The sequence below is a fragment of the Anastrepha ludens genome, chromosome 2, assembly GCF_028408465.1.
Source record: "Anastrepha ludens isolate Willacy chromosome 2, idAnaLude1.1, whole genome shotgun sequence".
In the NCBI taxonomy this organism is placed as follows: domain Eukaryota; kingdom Metazoa; phylum Arthropoda; class Insecta; order Diptera; family Tephritidae; genus Anastrepha; species Anastrepha ludens.
In genome coordinates, this window is record NC_071498.1 from 130,760,694 (window position 1) to 130,781,577 (window position 20,884).

General features: G+C 35.1%; 1 protein-coding gene across 19 annotated transcripts in view; it reads right to left on the bottom strand.

Annotated features, from left to right (window-relative positions):
* The window catches only part of LOC128855325 (calcium-activated potassium channel slowpoke), a 307,274-nt gene extending 286,607 nt beyond the window's left edge, over positions 1 to 20,667 (bottom strand). For 16 of the 19 annotated variants that reach the window (XM_054090145.1, XM_054090144.1, XM_054090139.1 and 13 more), the window contains exons 1-2: positions 20,087 to 20,667; positions 153 to 984 (exon numbers count right to left, since the gene is read on the bottom strand). The gene's annotated coding sequence lies outside the window, so the exon portion shown is untranslated. Of the gene's footprint in view, positions 1 to 152; positions 985 to 1,071; positions 1,324 to 20,086 lie in introns of those variants that run through there. The other 3 variants (XM_054090147.1, XM_054090149.1, XM_054090146.1) reach the window with 3 other exon arrangements.
* Positions 20,668 to 20,884: the final 217 nt, after the last annotated feature.

Consider the following 20,884-nt stretch of genomic DNA (forward strand, 5'->3'; position numbering starts at 1 on the left):
TATTTGATACTTAAATTTTTGCTTATTTCTCAAATATGAAAGTAGCTCTCAAATCTTCACTTGCATTTTTTACAATTTCTGTCTATGACGAAGTTTGTTTTTTATATCCCATTATAAAAATCTATTAATATGTTTATCATTTTTGCACTTACCTAGTCCTAATGCAGGCAAAACCACCGAGGCACGCCAGCGTTGCCAACATTCACACTATGAAATTTTGCATGTTTCAGCAGAAGCGGTTTTTTGGGGTTGCGCACTTGCGCAAATGTACAATAACACCCGTACAATTATAACATCGTGCAGAATGGGTTATTGAACTTCAATTGCGGCGAATATTTTAGTTGCAATATGCGGTTGTCCTTTGAAAGTGCAGAAATGTGCGAATGATGATGGCCGTAATTTGTTGATTTTCCACTGACAGCTAATGAATACGCGGCACTTCCTCAGTGCGATAAGTTTATTTGGTTATATACATATATATTTTGTTTGTATGAGTAGTTATAGTAGTAATAGTAGTTGTAGTAGTACTAGTAGTATATTGGTATTTAGAATTTATTTAAACGTCAAGCACGAGTTTACTTTATACGCGTAAATATTTAATAACTTTTTTTATAAACTTGTTTCCTTTGTAACTGGTATTGCTATGAAATCTTCCTTTACACTTTCTTTATTTTCTACTTTAGTTGTTGTTAATACACTGCAATTTGCAATTTGCTTGTGCGTAATGTTATTTCGTACGTTTTGTGGTTGTTGTAGTTTTTGCTGCACCATTTATTATTTCTACCTTTGCTGCCTGAATTCGCTTGCAGTCAAAACGAAGTTTTTTGGTTGTTGTTGTTTTATTTGTTTTTCCTTTTTCTGCCTTTATTCACAAATTCACTGTACTTTGCATATTTCAATGTTTATTTTAAATTTGCCACTGATTTTTTCTGCTTCTTCACATTAGAAATTTTCCATTGCCCCTTTCACGGTGTAAAATTAGCACTGCAAATGGAAAAGAAAAAACACTATTATTCCACAACTCACAAAAAATACAAAAACTATTAAAAAAAACCTTCAGCACTTCTCTACTTTGTTGTTGCTTATTTTGTAATAAACTTTTTCTCTTTCATCTGCATTCAATATCTTCAATATATTTTCATTTTGTTGTTATTTTTATTGTTTATCACTTTGAACCGCACTTTAGCCTAATATGTTTGTATGTGTGCCCCTTTGCAATTCACGTTTGCTTTAGCGAAAAAATTCGTATTTATTTTTCCCGTTCGTTCGTTGTGTCTGTCGCACGCGAAAACTGCTACTGTTTCATTGTTTATCCCCACATTGTTATCCTTTATCGCTGGTTTTTCGTTTACACTTGCACGTGCACTTCGCTAGCGTTCGTCGCACGTTCTAACTGTGTATAATTACTCGCCGCTCTCGGGCATGCTATGCCGCTCATATTCCGAAAAAGCTTTCAAGCTCCAACAAATGTACACTCACTCGTGTAACTACAAAAACAAATTTAAAAAGATACAGGAATAAAGCAATAGAGGTGGAAAGGAATAGCAAACAAATGAAAAATTAAACACATTTTCGTTCCGCTGACAACAAAGTGATTTGAAGGAGTACTCATTGCTGCATATTTTTTTGGAGCAGTATTGAGACTAGTTATTCTTTAAATGTCAATTAGTCTTAGAAGAAGAATTTCTTTGATCAAATTTTACCTGTGGGCAAAAAGTAAGGTGAATTTATTTGTCAAACTTCGCGGTATTAAAATTTCGTTCTAGTAATTTTTTTCAAGAGTTGGCAGCACTGTTAATAACATCTGGGCCAACTTTCATGTGAATGTCATTATCAGTAATATATTTACGCTTGTGTTTACCAAACGACCAAGAGTGCATTTTTCGATTTTTACAATGTCTGATTTGATTGAGCAGAGATGTGCCTTCAAATTTTGTTTGCGGAATGAAATTTCGGCTGCGGAAACGTTTAGCATGTTGCAGAAGGCATTTGGTAATTCGACCATGTCGCAGAAAAATGTTTATAAGTGGTACAAATATTTCAAAGGGAGTCGAGAACGTGTTGATGACTTGGAGCGCTCCGGACGACCATCGACGTCAACAGATGACCAACACGTCAATAAAGTGAAAGAGTTAGTGCTCAAAAATCGTCGGTTGACTGTTAAGGACCTTACTGATATGATCGGAGTATCAGAAGGATCTGTGAAAACCATTTTGAAAGACCATTTGGGCCTACGAAAAGTCAAATCTCGTTTGGTACCGAAAACTCTCAATTCCTTGGAAAAAAGTCGTGGCATTGATGTGTGTGAAACAATGCTTTCAGACTATCAGGACAAGCTCAAATGCATCATTACGGGAGATGAGACTTGGATTTATGCTTACGACACTGAAACAGCCGACCAATCAAGCGAATATCGAGCTAAAGGCGAGGCCAGACCGAAAAGAGCACGTCAAAGTCGTTCAAAAATAAAGGTCATGATGACAGTTTTTTCGATTTTCGTGGTGTGGTGCACTATGAATTCCTTCCACCTGGCCAAACTGTTAATAAGAAATATTATTTAAGCGTTATGCGTCGTTTACGTGAAGCAATTCGTCTAAAAAGGCCAGAATTATGGGCCAACAACTCTTGGTTTTTGCATCACGATAATGCACCATCTCACACTGCACTCGTTCTTCGTAACCATGTCGCCAAAAAATCCACGCATATCGTTCCGCAACCACCGTATTCGCCTGATTTGGCTCCGTGTGACTTCTGGCTATTCCCAAAACTTAAGAGACCACTCCGGGGAACGCGTTTCGAGTCGGTTGAGGAGATAAAAGCTGAATCGAAGAAGGTGTTGATGGCTATAGCGGAAATGGACTATTTGGCATGTTTCGGGGATTGGAAAAATCGTTGGCATCAGTGTATTTCATCGAGAGCGGATTATTTTGAAGGGGATGAAATTGATTTACAAGAATAAATAAAGATATTTCATTTTACAACCAAATTCACCTTACTTTTTGCCCACAAAGTATGCCGAAATTTTTTTTGGATGAGGGATATACAAAATAAATGAATCAAATAGAAAAAATATACTAATATAATTTCCAAGAAATTTAAAATCTTTGTATTTATGCTCTCCTGCGTTATCCAGTGTTAGAAGATGCCCTTCAACATTTCACTTCAGTCTCGCTTCTTCTACAAAGTGGCGCAACATTAATCACCCTATCGGAAAGATTTATAATTTTAGTAAATGTCGTCTTTTGTGAATCATATTTGACACTTGAGAACTGGACAACTGCGGTATGCAAACGGACAAGCAATGGAGCGCGTAAAGGTCCATCACCTAAGAGTGGTGGACACTTAAATAATTTTGTTTTTTACTTGTAAAAAAGTTATCCAAAAACAAAACTGGATGATTAATTTTGCACCGCCTTGTAGTTAAATAAGGAATACACATTTTAACATAAATATGTATCTGTTATTCTTTATTTAACTGACAAATAATTCTAAAACTGAACATTTTTAGAACTCTACGCTTCAAACCTTTTGGTTTTCACTACTCGCCACAACAAATTAAGGTAACAAAATTGTATTAAAAGATTTCAATTTAAAAATAAATTCATTAGAAAATGCTGACGTAACACTCTCATTGAAACTAAATAGAAATGTAGTAAATTTTAAAATTATTTTATATTATATATTAGTTTGGGGAAAAAGAAAAGGTCAGATGCAAGCCAGGCGTCTGAAATTGTGAATAGAATTCATGGTGCCGATACTGTAACAACTAATTACGTGCAATTTTAGTTTCGTCCGTTCCGTTGAGGCATTTTTGATGTCAAACAAAATGTCGATAATGTCGAGAATGCCGATCAAATCACAGAACTAATCGAAGTTGACCGCCTGTTAGTGGCCGTAGTATCGCCCAGGAGCTAAAGATCGGCCATAAAAAAGTTTTAAACCGTTAGCGCAAAAATGTTTGTTAATGATTTTGCGCATCCAGTTACGTCGTAGCCGATAGGGTTTGGGCATGACTACAATTCGTATCGGTAAGTATCAGGTTCAAAATATTTTGTAAACTTCAAACTATAAAAAACCTTTTGCATACAGCGATCGCTCTTGACAACCTGGCATTTCTGCCATGAGAAAAACTACTCAGAAAAAACGGCTCTCATTCATAGGCAGGAGACCGCTCCATTTGTAGTGCGGCATCATGGACTAGCAGATTGCACTTACGAGTTAAAAATTTCAATTGTCAATTAAGAAACTGCGAAAGTGAGTTTTGAGTAGTAAAATGAAATAAATTAATAGAAAATAAGTTTAAATGTAATTTAAATTTTGATGGTTTTACAGAGGTGCTTTTAACAAATCATCAAACTAATGAGTTCGAAATAAAGGCCAGTAGCAGTTAATTCCACACCTAAATAACATAAGGCCATAAAATAAACAATACTTTTTTACAGATATGAATCTGGATAAGGTATTGTGAAGAGTAGAACACACAAACGACCATGAGGTCAAGCGCAAGTCTCCGAAAAGATATTTTGAGAGTATATTTAATATTTTTTATTTTATACTAGGTAAGAAGTTATATCCTCGATAGTTTAGCGTAAGTGCTCTGGCCTGCCATCCCAGAGATTGTGGGTTCGAATCCCACGTAAAGCGCGGTCTTCCTTGTTCCTAAGCAACGACAGGTGGGCATTCCCGCTACTTAGAACTGGTAGCGGCTAGCTAATCAAAATCAAAGTAGATTAACGAAACCAACGCAAGACTAAATCTTGTCGAGGTAGGGACAAAAAAAAAAAACAAAACAAAAAGAACTTATTTTTATTCAGTAGAATTTTTCAATAAAATCTGATGAAAATATGTATAAAAGCGCACATTGCCCAAAATTTTTACACAGATGACGCGCTAAAAAAGTTTAGGGAGCCAGCTTCTCCATTTACATGTTTTTTTTTTTTTGAATGCGAAACCGAAGAATTGGTGAATTAGGCAATTAAGAAACTAATTTAAGATATCCCAAAAAAGTTAAAATGCGGTTAAAAAGAAAATTGGCGCATTTAATATGATATGCAATAAATTCGAGTGATGGAAATCTTTACTTTGGCCCAATGGATATATATTTATATAAGAACTTATTTTTCTTCAGTAGTATTTTTCAATAAAACCTGATTAAAATATGCATAAAAAGCATATTGCCTAAACTGCTTCCACAGTTGGGGTGCTAAAAAGGTTGTGGGAGCCAGCATTCTTTCATTTTATTACTTTATTTTTAACCTGTGAAACCAAAGAATTTGTGCAACTAAGCTTAATGCAAAAATATTTGGAACGTAATTAATTTAAAATAAGCTAAAACAAACTAAAATACGGCTAAAAAGAAATTTGGCCCATTTAGCGTAACCTCTTTTGTTTTTGAATAACGTTTTTACTAATTAAAAACAACATGTAGAGTAATGGAAATCTTGCACCATCTTGATTTTAGAGTTGCTGCAATTTATCATCCAATTTTTTTTTTTATTTTTTTTCTAAAAAAAAAACGTAATTTGGGTAATGGAAATCAATTTTCATATAAAAAATCACTAATCATACAAAAAATAATTTGAGTAATAGAAATCATTTTGCTTTTTATCGATATGCGCTCCATTGCTTGTCCCTTTGTAAAATGAAGCTGTCTGGCACGCAAGTTTCAAACATTTGGGGTCGGCCCTCCTTGCGTCTATCCTGGGTAGTCACATCGTCAAGATGTTGCTCTCTTATATCACCTTGTATCGTATTTACCTGGTCGATTGTGGTCTTCCTGCCGTATGACGCTATTTGCAAAAATTATAAATCATCCCTATGGTTTGATTAATTTTGCGCCACCTTGTGCAGTTAGTAAGAAAATTATACTCTATCGAAGAAAAGATTTCAAAAATAAAAAAATAGCAACAAATATATAAATGAAAAACAAAATTACAAAGTTACGCAGTAATAAGCTAAGGAAAATAATTGTTCTAAAAAAGGCATGGATGCTCGTGAAGTTAAATATGTTTTCTATTTGAGAAGAATTAAAATAAGATAAAATAAATTAAGATGAAATAAGATATAGGAATGATTCTATTGGAAATATATAATCAGCGTAGAGCCGCAGTTACGCCCTAGTTAAACGCAAGCCTCTCATTCTCGAGTTTTTGCAAATTGCCTTTGACCATTTTTTAAAACTTTATATGATTTTACTCGTTTTGACGACTTATGTGTTTTTAGTAAACTGGACTAAAATTTTCTAACAAATGTTTCCATAGAACATTTTAGTAGGACTTTTCCAAGAGCCATTTTTGAGTTTTTTTTAATGAGTCAAATTGATCGTAAAATGAAAATCTAGTGGGTTAAAATATTAGATATGATACTTGTTAATTTCATCATGAAATATTAGTAATAATATTTGTTTCAGAAGTCGGCTTATTACACGTAACATTGATTTTTATGACCAAAATTTTGAAGCTTTGCCCCACTGTAAAAAAATAAGCGTGCTAGACTATGACTATGTTCTACGAAAATGGTCTATTCATGATGCGCTTTTCTGTTTCGAACAAAAAATATAAATTTATTGTAGGTACTCCGAAATGAGTATCAAATAGTTAATCATACACCCTGTAGCTAATCTAAATCTTAATATATGTAATGACGTTATTACAGGCGCTATAACTGTATTGGCATCCATGAAGAGCTAAATGATATTTATTTCACATTAATTTCCAAGCATAAAATAATTTATTCAGGTTTAATATCTTTTCTGAATTTAGCGCTTTATTGTGAATTTTAATGTTCCACATACGCCGTGTAACACAGCCATACAGTTTCAAGTATGACTGTTTATATGATATCGTTTGTGTGTGGAACTCATTAAAGGAAAATTGCGGCATTTAGCCATCTGTATCGAATGGCAAAACACCGTTATCTCCCTATATTTTTTCTTATTTTATTTATTTATTTTATTTTGTTGTCTTTTTTTAGCAAATATATATATTAATATTTAAAATATTTATCATACGCCCTGTGAAACTATCATATAAGGAACTTTACATTTTAAGGAGTATGAAAATTTCTACCAATATAGTTGAAATTTTCTTTTTGTTCTTCATATTTAAAAAGAGTGGAGCATAATTTTAATGAAAGCCATTGTCATTTAGAAATCTATGCAGACTCCTGCTCTCGCTACATTCTAAACAAAGCAGAAATTTCCTTATACTCGTACATACATATATACGTACAAAGTTTTGTATTTGTATTAGCATAAAACACCAACTGCCTGAGTGTTTGTGTCGTGCGGTTGACGTGTCGAGGCTGTTCACACGCAGACGCTGAGACACTGCGGCGACGGCTGATCGGTCGTTGGTTTGTTCGCCCTCTGGTCTGTCGGTCGTTTTGTCGGCTAGTCGGTTGGTCGGTCTCTTGGCTCACTCGTTTCCTAGTTCGAACGTTCACCGTTCCTAAGGAATGCAAACACTCACAAACACACGCTCACAGTGCCCTAGTTTCTATACAGAGCCCTCATACAAACAAATGCGTGTTTTTGCGCGCGCGCTTGTTTATAAAATTGCTGTGTGACCGATATAAAAAAGCGTGTCACATTGTAAATATGTAAACAGTTATCTGTACACAAATACACATAGTCAAATGCATGTGAAGTACTTCTCCCTGTGTTAGTTTTCAGTTGCTTTTAGGGTTTCTCTTGTTTTTGCTTTTTTTTTTTAGTCGATTGGCTACAGCACAAATGTCCTGCGGGAGTTATAAGGCATTGTTTGTTGACATGCACATTGGTATTGAATATTAAGTATATACATATATATGTACATAGACTTTCAGCAAAATCGGTAGAGTACCAAAGAACGTGAACGTGAAAAAGTTGTAAACAGCTGGAGAGATTTAGAAATTTTAATGCTGTCCCAATACTGTCCCCGTATAAGCAGAGAGTATTTCAAAAGTCACACCTAAATGTTGTTTTAAAATAAAGCATGTACAAATTTAGATTAATTTAGGTTTCACCATTTTTATTCAAAAAAAAGGCTCTTAAAAAAGGTGTGTGAAAAATGTCATCATTTCATGAGAATAGGTCGTCTACAGGTCGTCCGCCAAACAGTCTATTCGTGAATGCCTAATACTTGAGAACATCAAGATACCGATGTTGAAGTTTGTTCCCAAATGAAATCCTGGTTTTGGCCTGCCAGTACTTTTTCTATTTTCAACAGAACCAGTTTCTTTAAAATTTTTCTCCAACCTTTGAACTGTTGACTCAATCGGCAAACAAACAAGAATTTTGCGATATGTTGTTCTTAAAGATCGACAATTTTCATAATAAGTTTCAATAATTTTAACGCATTGTTGAATCGTACAAAATTGTACATCTGTTTACTTGACAATTGATGAAATAAAAAAGATGTAATGTCTAGAAATTATTAACCACTGACATCTAGGCGTCACTTTTGAAAGGCCCTTTTTGGTTTTTTTTTTAGTCTTGCGTATTTAAAAAAGGAATATACCCTTATATCCTAGCACCCTATCGCATGAATTGTTCTTATATTTACATATTTTAAAATATCCTAAAATTCTCAACTTATTTATAAAAATTAATTTGTCTTGGCCTCACCTACAAAACAAGCTTTAGTTTCTTGAATTTTTTAGCTTTTTAAGTTTTATTACAATATATCACTGGAAAGAAAAATTTTGGCATTTTTTAAATCAATAACGGCATATGCCAAAATAGTTTGCATATTTGGAACAAATTTGCAACCAGTCTGAAATGTGCACAGCTTTTTTCATATTTTGAGTTTTGGTAGTCTTTTTTGTAGAATTTCACAAGAGAGTGTTTTCATTTAAGTCATTTTCTGTAAAGTATGTTTCATTCTGAGTAAACCAAAGTGTCAGTGTTTGAAAACATAAAAAATCTTAGTTGCACAGATAATTCTGTGTTTCATGGTAAACTTTGGAAAAAATTAAGAATATATCGCACATAATTTCAATTTGAATTAAGTTTTCGTTAAAAATACGATTCGGTTTGCGGTTTGGAAGTACAAGCAGAGTTAATTGGAAAAAAGGCATAGCATATTTGTTTAAAATAAGCAAAACATCAGCAATGAATTAACACTTTGGGCAGCTTAAGAGTATTTTTGTAAAGAAAATTAAACTGCACGGTGGTATGGTATTTTTGCCTTTTGCTTGCAGATGAGGTAAAAATATTCCAAATCATTTTATTGAAATTGAAATTTTATTTATTTGTAAGCTTTTCTTTGTCATGTCGGTCTCCTTGCCGCGGGGATGATGCTTAAGTGGTGATTTAACCTCATGTTATTGAGATTAACTTACCACGAACTAAGAGGGCAGCTCCATATAGGAATTGGGTATCCACCAATCCGCGGAACGGCGGAGCCGAGTGAGCCGAGTGAGTGTGAGCGATACACCGTTGTCGAAACGATCCGAAGCAACTGAACAAGTTGTGGAGGATGTGGAAATGGCGGACAATCTCTCAGAGGACTCAGATGGATCTCTGGTACTCAGTAAGTCTTTGGCAATGATCAAACCTGGTGCGAATCAGGTAAGTACCGGTAAAAAGACTGAAGTCATTGGAGATTCGAACCCAGGTGCTGGTCTATGCGCAAAGCAGATCAAACGAAGAAGACAGAAGGTGAAGAAAGCTGAAGCATTAGCTAAGGTAAGTACTCAAGCTCCGTCCACTTCGACACCTGTAATGGAAACGGGAAAGCGTGGCAGAACAGAGGATTCCTCTGTAACGTTGCACTCTTCCGGAAACGAAACGCGATCTGTGCCAACGGCCGGGAAGAGGAGAAAGAGAAAGAAGAAGAAAGTCGAAAGGCGGAAGTCGGCAATACCTGCATCCTCGACCCAATCCAAGGCAGACAAACCTGCGCAATTTGCAGTGAGGTGTGAAATCGCCCATGAACATAATCCGTTTGTTATTAGAGAGAATTATGAGTCTTAGCTTCGCCTAGATGGTGTGTTGTCTCATGGCAAGGAAGGACTCGAGTATTATTAATACTGAGGCCACAACCTGTCTAGCCAATGCACGCGCTACCTCTTTCCCAGTTATACCTCTATGTCCTGGAAGCCAAATGAGCTGGATGCGATTGCGCGTATTTAAGCCTTTTTCAAAATAAAAAATATTACGCATTAATAAGATTTTATTTATTCTAATGTTGTGTGCATACTGTGAACATAAATTCATTTTGAGTTTATCCATACACATGGATTTGTCGCTGATTTTTTTGTGCAGTGCAGTGCGCGGCTGAATTGAATCCAATTGAAGTCGATACCGATCCTCAATGATGGTTTTGCTTGGTTTTAACAGTTCATAATAAATAAAACCAACTTGGTCCCACCAAATACATAGCATAACCTTTGCAGCGTGAATATGCAGCGGAGGCGACGATTGCTGTAATGAATCCATTTTTCATCACCCATCACTATGCCATGAAGAAACCCCTTCCTTTTTTGCCGCTGGAGCAGTTGTTCACAGGCGAAAAAACGACGTTCAACATCCCTTGGTTTTAAGTCATAAGGAACCCAAGTCCCCTGTTTCTGAATCATTCCCAAAGCATGTAATCGATTGGAAAAGGATTGGCGGGTAACTCCTAATATTGAATCAAGCTCTTCTTGCGTTCTACATGGATCCTCATTGAGCAATGCCTCCAATTCAGCGTCTTCGAAGATTTTTGGCCTTCCTTCACGCGGACGGTCGTCAACATTAAAATCACCGTCTTTGAAGCGACGGCACCAATCTTGGCACGTTGTTTCACTTAAGGCCGGCGGGCCAATTAGATGTCCTAAATTCAGTAGTTTTCGCGAAGCGTTGTAGGATGAGAAAAAAAACAATTAGCCAAATGAAGTTTTGGGGATAGTTTAATATATATTTGAACTAAAAAAAAAGTTTGTATATTCTCCAACAATATATTGTAAGCCGAGTTATCAATAGATTCCCAGAGCGCCTGTATCCAACTTTTGTACAAGATCCAACTTGCAATTTTCATCTGAAAACAAAAAAAAAAAAGATTATTAGTTTTGATGTAATTATCTTCGATGCGAACTAAGAAAATTGGGAGAAACACGTAAAATTCGAATTTTTGGGAAAGGTAGAAAAAAAAGTGGTTTTTCAAGGAAAAAAAAACACTCTTCAACTGGGTAAAAAAGTCGCTTAAAAAAAGTTTTTGGATGTTTTTTTTAGTTCACATCGAAGATAATTACATCAAAATTAATAATCTTTTATTTTTTGTTTTCAGATGAAAATTGCAAGTTGGATCTTGTACAAAAGTTGGATACAGGCGCTCTGGGAATCTATTGATAACTCGGCTTACAATATATTGTTGGAGATTGTACAAATTTTTTTTTTTTAGTTCAAATATATATTAAACTATCCCCAAAACTTCATTTGGCTAATTGTTTTTTTTCTCATCCTACAACGCTTCGCGAAAACTACTGAATTTAGGACATCTAATTGGCCCGCCGGCCTTAAAGCAGCATCTCCATAAACTTTTTGTAGCTCTCGATGCGCTTCAGCCGCCGTTTTTTTTTCGAATGGAAGAGGAAAATCAACACTTCCCGCAAATGACGATTATTCTGATTTTCACAAAACCAAAAGTATATGATACCAAAACAAAATCACTAATGTGTCGAAGCAGTTTGTTTACCATATGTCTAAGCTTGGTTTATAACGTTTAAGTTATGTTAGAATCGACTAGCACACACTGCTGGCGGCCTCTATTGACAACTTAGAGGAAGAGGAACTTAGTTGCGCACTTAATACCTTAATTAGGTTAGAAAAATGGGATCACTTATTTGTTGATTATCTCAAAGACCCTGACTAATAATTAATTAGAATTATGCCGAAAAAGGCAGAAAGTATAACATAAAAATATTCAAAGTTATTAGAATCAAAATAAAAAAATAACCAAAAAAAAAGTTACTTCCCCTATATAACGCAAAACTGTGGGAACAGTTTAAAGAAAAAAGTAAAAAAAAATAAAAGTGACATCAATCGAAAGTAAATATGTTGTAGAAAATAAAATAAAAGTGAAAGCAAAGTATCTAACACCCAAGGTTTACTCCTCAACCATCCCCCATAAAAGAATTTCGAAATTAGCCATGCTGGCAGCGCATAAAGGATGGATACACACACACATACACACATGTATTACACGTTTTATTTATGCTTGCATGAAAATCAAAAAAGACGAGAAAAAACAAAAAATCTGTAATGAAGGAAATAGAAAATGTGGAAGGAATACACTGAAATTGGATTTCCGTGTGTGCTTCGCGTGCCATTATGGTTGAGCAGCACAGCCGCATTCACATGCATAACAAGAAGCAGTAACATGAATGTCAATACTCTGTAGGAAAAATTTGATTAGGCTATCTATGTAGAGAAAAACTATTTAGAAAATACAGCAGAAAACGAAAATTTATAAAGGAGTGATATACTTATATGCGGCGACTGTCGTAGGCGGAGGGGTTGGTGCATGACCACCATTCGGTAGTGCCCAGCCTCGAATCTCCGGGCACGCAACGCCAAATTATAGAACATTTTTTTTATCGAATAGTAGACATAAAGTACAGATGATTATCAAATGAAATGCGTTAATTTACTCGAGGGTTTTCGTACGAATTAGTCATAAAAAAATAAAATTCTTAATTCTTAAAATCCAATAATATCGCTAGCGACGCCAGTTTTTTGCAGGAAAGAATAAATATCGTTCGAAGTCATTTTCTTCAAGACCTTATTTTGCAACGTCTCCAATACAAAATTTTTCGTATTTCGAACAAAAAAAAGCTTCAAACGAATCGATGACCACAACATTGATGAAATGTGTTTGTATTCTTTGGGAGTTATGACATTTTCGGTGAGTTTTTTGGACGACCACCGTAGACGAATGAGTTGGTGCGTGACTACTATTCGGAAGTACAGAAACCAAATGATTGAATGATGTAAAAATGTACCTCGCACAGGAAGGCCCGTCGTCGAAAATCTCAATCAAATCACGAAGTTGACAGGCATGTTAGTAGTCGCAGCTTCGCCCAGGAGCTAAGGATCGACCTTTTTAAACCATTTGCGCAAAAATTGTATCAAAAATAAATCTGTTGTTCCCTCCAACCTAATAATAAAATCTCACTACCTGTCACAGTGTGTTAAAGTCGAAGCTAAATATGTGGAGAAAAAATATTTATCAAGTAAAGTCGACAAAAAAATTAAGATAATTATGGTGCGCTATTTAGCTACAAATAATTTTTTTTCCAATTTGGAGCCAATTTCATAATTCCGCGATAGAAGTAGTTTTCGTCTCTATTCATAAAACAAACTTAACTTTCGTAAGTAGCACTTGAGGCGCATGCTTGTGCAACAACAAATTCGTCAATTAAGTACTTATCAACCACAGCAGCCTGGTAAAATTGCTGGTGATATCTAGCTGAACTATGATTTGTAGTATATGAAAAAAAGTGTTTCGATGAAGTTAAGCTAAGGCAGTCCTCGCTTTAATAACACCAAAGAAGCTGGATAAGGAAGGATATGAAGATGATATACCGAATTTCACTTAGAAACCTGATTATAGTAAATTGTGACTACTTCTGATTATTATTCTAATAATTAATGAATTAGGCACCTATTGGATTTTCAAATTGAAGCAATAAAATTTGTATATCTTCAAACATCTTTGCTTTAATTAACTGATTTGAAATTATATTCTCATATAACTTATACATATACATTTACGTATAAATATATTTATTGATTTATTTAATTATTCATTTATGTCTAACAAAATTTAGTAGAGGCATTTAAGATCTTAATTCAAAACTAAAATACAAATTTACAATATTTAATATTAAAAAGTGTAGTAAAATTAAATGATCAATACAAGAACCCATTAAATTGCTAAAATATATAGAATTTTTAATTAAATTTTAAGAAATTTAATAATTAGCAAACTAACATAACAAATATTTGCAAGGTATTATTTTGATTTCTTACATAGAAAGTCATTTTTTAATTGCATTTGAAATACCTATTTGGCCCCAGAAAGGTCCAAATCCAAAAAATTTGAGAAATAATTAAGGTCAGACAACGTTCTAACGAGTGACGTATTGGCACTATACATATAATGCCCTACTAACGCCAACGCGAAAAATCTTGCAACGGCGAAAATTTCTGCAAGGAACATAAAACTGTATTCTTTCTAGATATATATATATTTATATTGTATATATATATGTATTGATATTCAACTGATGAAAATGTTATATATATGAAAGACTGCCATTGACTATAACCACGTGTGCTTGAGACAACTTTTCACTCTTTTCAAATTAGAGCTCTCTGTTCACACATTGTCGAACAGCCCGGGCGTATGAGCAACGGGTACCCGCACACCTGTGCGATGCTCATTAATCGAATATTTTCGAACGTGAGCTCGAGCATGACGCAATAGCAATTTGAACCATGCTTGTTTTATTATTCTAACTTTTTTGTCAGCATTTTTTATTAAACAATACAAATTATTCATTAAAACCACTGGTCCTTGTGGTTAACCCATTGTTATACAGGTGCTTGTAATATGTCCACGTTTTGAAAAAAAAAAAACAATTACTTGATAGTTTTGAGAATTAGTTATAATAGCATGAAACAAAAAATACTGGAAGCCGATAGCCCTGGTAGCTAGAGCTTTTTTATATTAGATTAATCTATAATTTTAATTATAGGTATTTTAATAAATAATAATAATAATAATAAAAAATACTGCGAAGCTAAAGAAATGCCTTCAAAGAACAATTATATGTTCTTCACTAAATCTTTGAAAGAGACATTAAGGGGACCCGTTGGTCGAAAAATGTCAAACAATTGATTTGTTTTTTTTTTTTTTGATATTTTGGAATTATAGTATCTTAAGAATATACCGTGAAATTTTTATGCGGAAATTTCCAATATTATATATTAGCTTCTACAGCCCATTAACTAGGTAGAGAGCGGTCCGCGGGCTCTTGCATCTCAAACTTTAAACTTTTTTTTCTCGAAACGACTTTTTTCGGCCTGGTGTTGTCAAAAAAAAAAACGCAATTTAACATTCGACCGAAATTTTAGTATATTCATTATATATAGTTCATTATATCATGGGCTATAGCCCATACTGCATATATATATATTTGGCGCGTACACTCTTTTTGGGTGTTTGGCCGAGCTCTTCTCCCTAGTCGTGGCGTGCGTCTTGATGTTGTTTCACAAATGGAGCGACCTACATTTTCAAGCCGACTCCGAATGGCAGATGTTTTTATGAGGAGCTTTTTCATGGCAGAAATACACTCGAAGGTTTGCCATTGCCTGCCGAGGGGCGACCGTTATTAGAAAAAATATTTTCTTAATTTTTGTGTTTCATCGAAATTCGAACCTACGTTCTCTGTGAATTTCGAATGGTAGTCAGGCACCAACCCATTCGGCTACGGCGGCCGCAAAATCATATTACTATTTGAATTATTTTGTATTTTTTTGATTAAAAAACTGGAAAAACCCCGATTTTTAGAGTGTCAAATTCAAAACCGCGCCATTTTGTCGATGTTTTTTTTATTCTAGTAGGGGGACATAGATACAGTCATACTTAGTAATAATTTTTGTGATATTTGCTTTTCAGATAAATAGAAGAGCCAAAATGAGCAACATCGTTCAGGTCCAATTCAACTGCAACGTAATTTTTTTTAAATTAAAACCAAAACTTTTTTTTTCATTTTTGTATGTAAAAGAAGTTAAATAAAAAAAATTTAGATATATTTTTTAATTTTCTTATTGTAAAAAAAAAATCCTGAAAATACCGTAAATTTTCGAGCTCTAAACCACCGGGACCCCTTAAGTTTGTAAAAAATATGCATTCGTTATATACAGACATATTTAATTACCACAATATTTTTATCTTAAAAAGCAACTTCTAATAAATAAAATTAACAAAAAAAACAATCCAATTAATATTATAATATTCCCAATTACTCCATCTTTTTAATGAGGTACATTTTCACAAGAGAGAGGACTTTTTGCAAGAGAGGTACTTTCAATGGCTCTAATGGCTCCACTTGCCACAGCGCCAATGTACTTTTGGCCGCCCCTTTTATGATGAGAATGGTCATTCCCTCGAGACCGCCGCTGCTATGACAGAAGCGCACGTGTGCAAGCGAGCCAAACCCCAGCAACCCCTGTTGCTTCAAATGTAACCTTTTCTTTTGCACGCAACGTGGCCACAGATTTCGTTCGGGTGGAGTGTTTATTTTGTTTTTCACCGGGTAAAGGTAAATTGTAAAAACAGAGCAATAAACTGTTGTGAAACTTGAAAAAAGCACTACTGAAACTTGTAACTTATTACATGAAGTATATGGAGATTGCCGAGAAGGTTAGGTTAATTTGGATTAAATGCCTGCCCTTGCGAGGGGCCCACTTGGACAAAAGTTTAAAATTTATTCGTTGTGATACCATACAGTGGGAGGGGAGGGGAACAGGAGAGGTGGAGGAACCAGACAGAATCCAGGGCTTGGATTTGAGGATGACCACCAACCAGTGGCGATTTACGTTCATGTTAACCGCTTCAAGATGAATTTTCTTAATGAATTTTCTCCAGATATGTGCGAAAGACCATGTGCTGGCCCATCCTGCAGTCTTTGTCAAGAGTTTTCTAATTTCTGATTTTATCTCAATAATTCTAATTCTAATTAAACTACAAACCTTTCCTACCAAATCTTGCGATAAATACTCATTAGGGCGGGTCGATTAAAAAATCGCTCATTGCTCTGTGAAAATCGTATTCTAGGGATCAAAATAAGAAACTTTGCCGAAGGAACCATGCCTCTAAAACGAATTCTGATGTCACCCAATTTAAAAATATCACCATTTTTGGCCTTTACATGAAAAAATCAGTTAAATGGCTATGTTTTTTCTTTATTTTTATTTATTTATAATAATATTTATTATTTATTTATAATAATATCTATTTTTTCTCTTAAGAAATTTATTTAGTCAGAACATATGTAAATGAAAAAAAATTAATTTAAGTGAGTTATAGAGAAGAAACTAAAAAGTTCGACCCAAATTGGGGGACATCGGAATTCGTTTTAGAGGTATGGTTCCTTCGGCAAAGTTTCTTATTTTGATCCCTAGAATATCATTTTCACAGAGCAATGGGCGATTTTTTTGCCTCCCCACAAATCGACCCGGCCTAATACTCATATATCCAGAAGCAAAATCTGCATTAAAAGAAACATAATTGAGTATATTTAAGGTATGAAATAGAAAACGACACGCATCTTGAAAGAGCTGACAGCAAAAGATATTCAACACTGTTTGAAGGATTCTCAGCGGATTATAAATCCTTCTTCTTCTTCTTTGACTTTCATTATAGGCATTCTTTAATTGTTCTTTGTATTTTATTAATAAAAATATAATCGAAAGAATTTTATAAAATCTACATAAGATATTACAAATTCATAGCCTCGTTATAGGTATAATAGCCACACCTCGGCGTGGAGTGAATTAACATAAATATTTGCCGTTTTCGATTCACAATTTCTCGACTTGCTACAGAATTTCGCTGCTCACCAAGGGAAGAATTTATAGGTATATGTGAAAACAACAACAATTTAGCGATGTTTAAGCAACTTTATTTATAGTCGCTCAGTTCACAAGCGACATGGATAAGCCAGTGCTCTCAACTATTATAAGGTTTTTTTGTCTTATATTTGGCATACTTTAGGCACAGTGCTTTGAAAAGCAATTACTTTTCATAACAGTTTGAGTGATATGTGGTGAGGATTGTGAAGCTGGACGCTTCGAAAAGCAAAGATATTGCATAACAGTGAAAGCAGCTATTTTTGCACAATTCCTTCTTTGAAATGCTGATAGGTCTCTCTAGGTAGGAAGGTTAAATGTAAGAGTGCCACGTTTTGATACCATAATGTAGTGGAGAAAAGATATGGTATCTAAGCTTTAGAACTACCTCAGGCTATCGCCAAAAGGCACTCTAAGGAAACTGAAGCACCTTGCCGTCAACCCGACAGTTGCAAAGAAAATGTTCAACAGTCTTTTTCTCTGCGGGGTCCCCACAGCTTCTGCAATGTGAGTTGTACAGAAGTCTAAGCTTCTCTGAATGTGTTTCGATCGTACAGAGACCGGTGACCACCACTATGAGTTTGGAAATTGAATAGCGGAGGATGCTCAGCAATTTAAGTGTTCTGCTTCGGTCATACTCAGGGCGAAATGTTTTTGAGATAGCTCACGATAAAATAGAACTCCATCTGTCTTGCGCGTTTTTAAGAAAGACATTACGCACTTCCCCTTTTACAACGGTCAACAAAGGTATTTCTAAAGATATTTAAAACATTTTTTACAATTCTCAATAAATCTGACGTGTTTCCTTAATCTAGCAAACGGCCATATGCATATCTGGGTCCTTTCTCATGAGAAACAAAGATTTTACAGAAAGTTAGAGTACGTAGTCTTTTATTCGATATACTCGTATATTTCCACAACAGAAATATTTCCCGCTTTACATATAGTTGTTTATTTATTTTTTTAGGCGACCTTCACTTAATATTATTACCGCCCGTAAGTATGCAGCAGTAGCGCTTTTTTTTATAAAATGGCAAATTTAAAGCGTATATTGGATTCATAAAACCACTAAATAGAAAGCAGAGAAGAATAGGCTTGGGAAGTACTCGAGTTGCCCCTTAAGTACCAGTTAGAAACTATAATTTTTGCTTTGTATTCAGTAGAAAAAAAGTATTTGGATCTCTTCATTACCACCACCTACATTTACCATTCTGGCTAAACTGCAAAGTATTGGAATATTTAATTTCTTTCAAGTGAACCAGCAAAGATATGGTCGATTTCTCTACAGGGTATGTAACCATAAGCGAATCCCAACCCACCCGCTTGGCTTTGTGCTGGCGCCAAGCTAGCACATTTGTCGAACTCAGAGGCGAGTTTCCAACTCGAACGAAGCAAGCAAAGTGAGTCAAGGAGTAAATGCCAACGCGCACATTGACGCACAAATAAATAACAACGAAAATTTGAAAGCAACTCTCAGGCAGTACAAATATAGGTGGCCGTTTGGGGGCGTGAAGAGCTGCAGCAGTAGCATGCGCTGAGTTTCTCACACACATACATATGACATGTGTGTATGTGGATGAGGAAGGCTGGTAACAAACTAACGAACTTACAAACGAATGTAACGACTAAAGTAATGCGCGTGAGTATGAAGGGATACGGATGTGTGTAGACAAAAGGAAATGAAGGGAATGTACGAAGTAAAGCTTGTAAAGTAAGAAAGAAATGGAGTATGTAGACAAGTGTATGCATTACATACACATATGTACATATATGCTCTTAGAAGTAGGAGTATTTGCTGGCATGGTAGCGAAGACAAGCAGCTAGTCGTGAAAAAATTTTATTGATGAGAGGGAGTCGAGTTACACCATTGGCCAAGTCAGAGCGCCAAAAACAAGTTGAAAATGAACACACATGGAAATGACGATGAAAGCATAAAAAGAAGAAGAATAGAAGTAATAACTTATTTATTTATTGCACAATTATTGGCATAAACTGTGCTGGCTGTTGCCCACTGGTTTGCGGGAAAATTAATGAAAGAGAAAGTTGAAATTTAGAGTGCGGCCACCATCAATGTAATAATGTTTTTCCATATTTTATACATTTTTGGTTTGTTTTTAAATCTATATTTTCCACACCCCGTGGCATTTGAAATTCACACACCACTACGCCTGGCATAACGGAAAATTAACTGAATATTTCGTTTACAACTCCATCATTATTAGCCCCGAAACATTCCTTTGCATGCCATTTATTGTATTGTCAGCAATTATATCTACGGTGTCTGTCACACATTCGCCGAACTTCCGCTCGCTCGCTGTATTCGTTTCATTTTCAACGCGCAGCAAGGCGCACGACGCTGGCAATGCTGAAAACGACGACGTAAAAATGTGTCCTAGTCACGAAGTTCTCTTACACCCCTGCAAGCGAACAGACAGACAAACAGATACATAGGTACGCATACCTACACGCTAGCAAATACACACATACCGAAATTTTTTCTTACGAATTTTCACTATATTTTCACTTTGAATTTGCTATCTTTTCAGTATAAAAATTTTATTAATGCTCGTAGTTTTTCGCAGCTTATAACATTTTAGATCGCTGCTGGTTATGATGGTTGTTTCTTCGTTTTTATTTATTTTTTCACAAATTTTACTACTTTTAACACAATTTTTTAACACACATTTTTTTTTTCTTTTGCCTACGTTGCTGCGGAAATTCCTTCACGCTACTGCCCTTTCTTACCCTAGTACACTAAAAATTTTCAGTACTGCTGCATGAAAACTTTTCAGCTGCGTCGTGGCTCAAATTGGGGCAACATTTCTTTGCAGTAGATCATTTTTCACTGCAGCTTTTCCAACGTTTTCCACAACGAAAATCTAACTTTTTTATGTATAATTTTGCATTTTTAATCACAAATTAAATTTTGCAACCGTTTCTTTTTTTCTTTATGTGTATTTGATGAAGAAAAATCTGCTATCCTATGATGTGGCACTGTTTTTTTTCACTACTCTGCTTTGTCACACACACGCCACGTAGCGCAAACACGAACGAACCTTTCGCAACGGCAGCGGATACAAGTCTGAAAGGTGCAGACTTTCTCCAGGCCATCGCAGTTGCCATCGCTGTCGAGCTTTTTCGGTATGCACCCGATTGTCGACCTTTCCGAATGCCTACGACCGCAACGTATTTCGCTTTTATTCGCTTTGCTCGGCACGGCTTTGTTTGCTGCTGTTTAGTTATTTATGTAGTTATTTGATAATGTTGGTAAATTTGTTTTGTGCC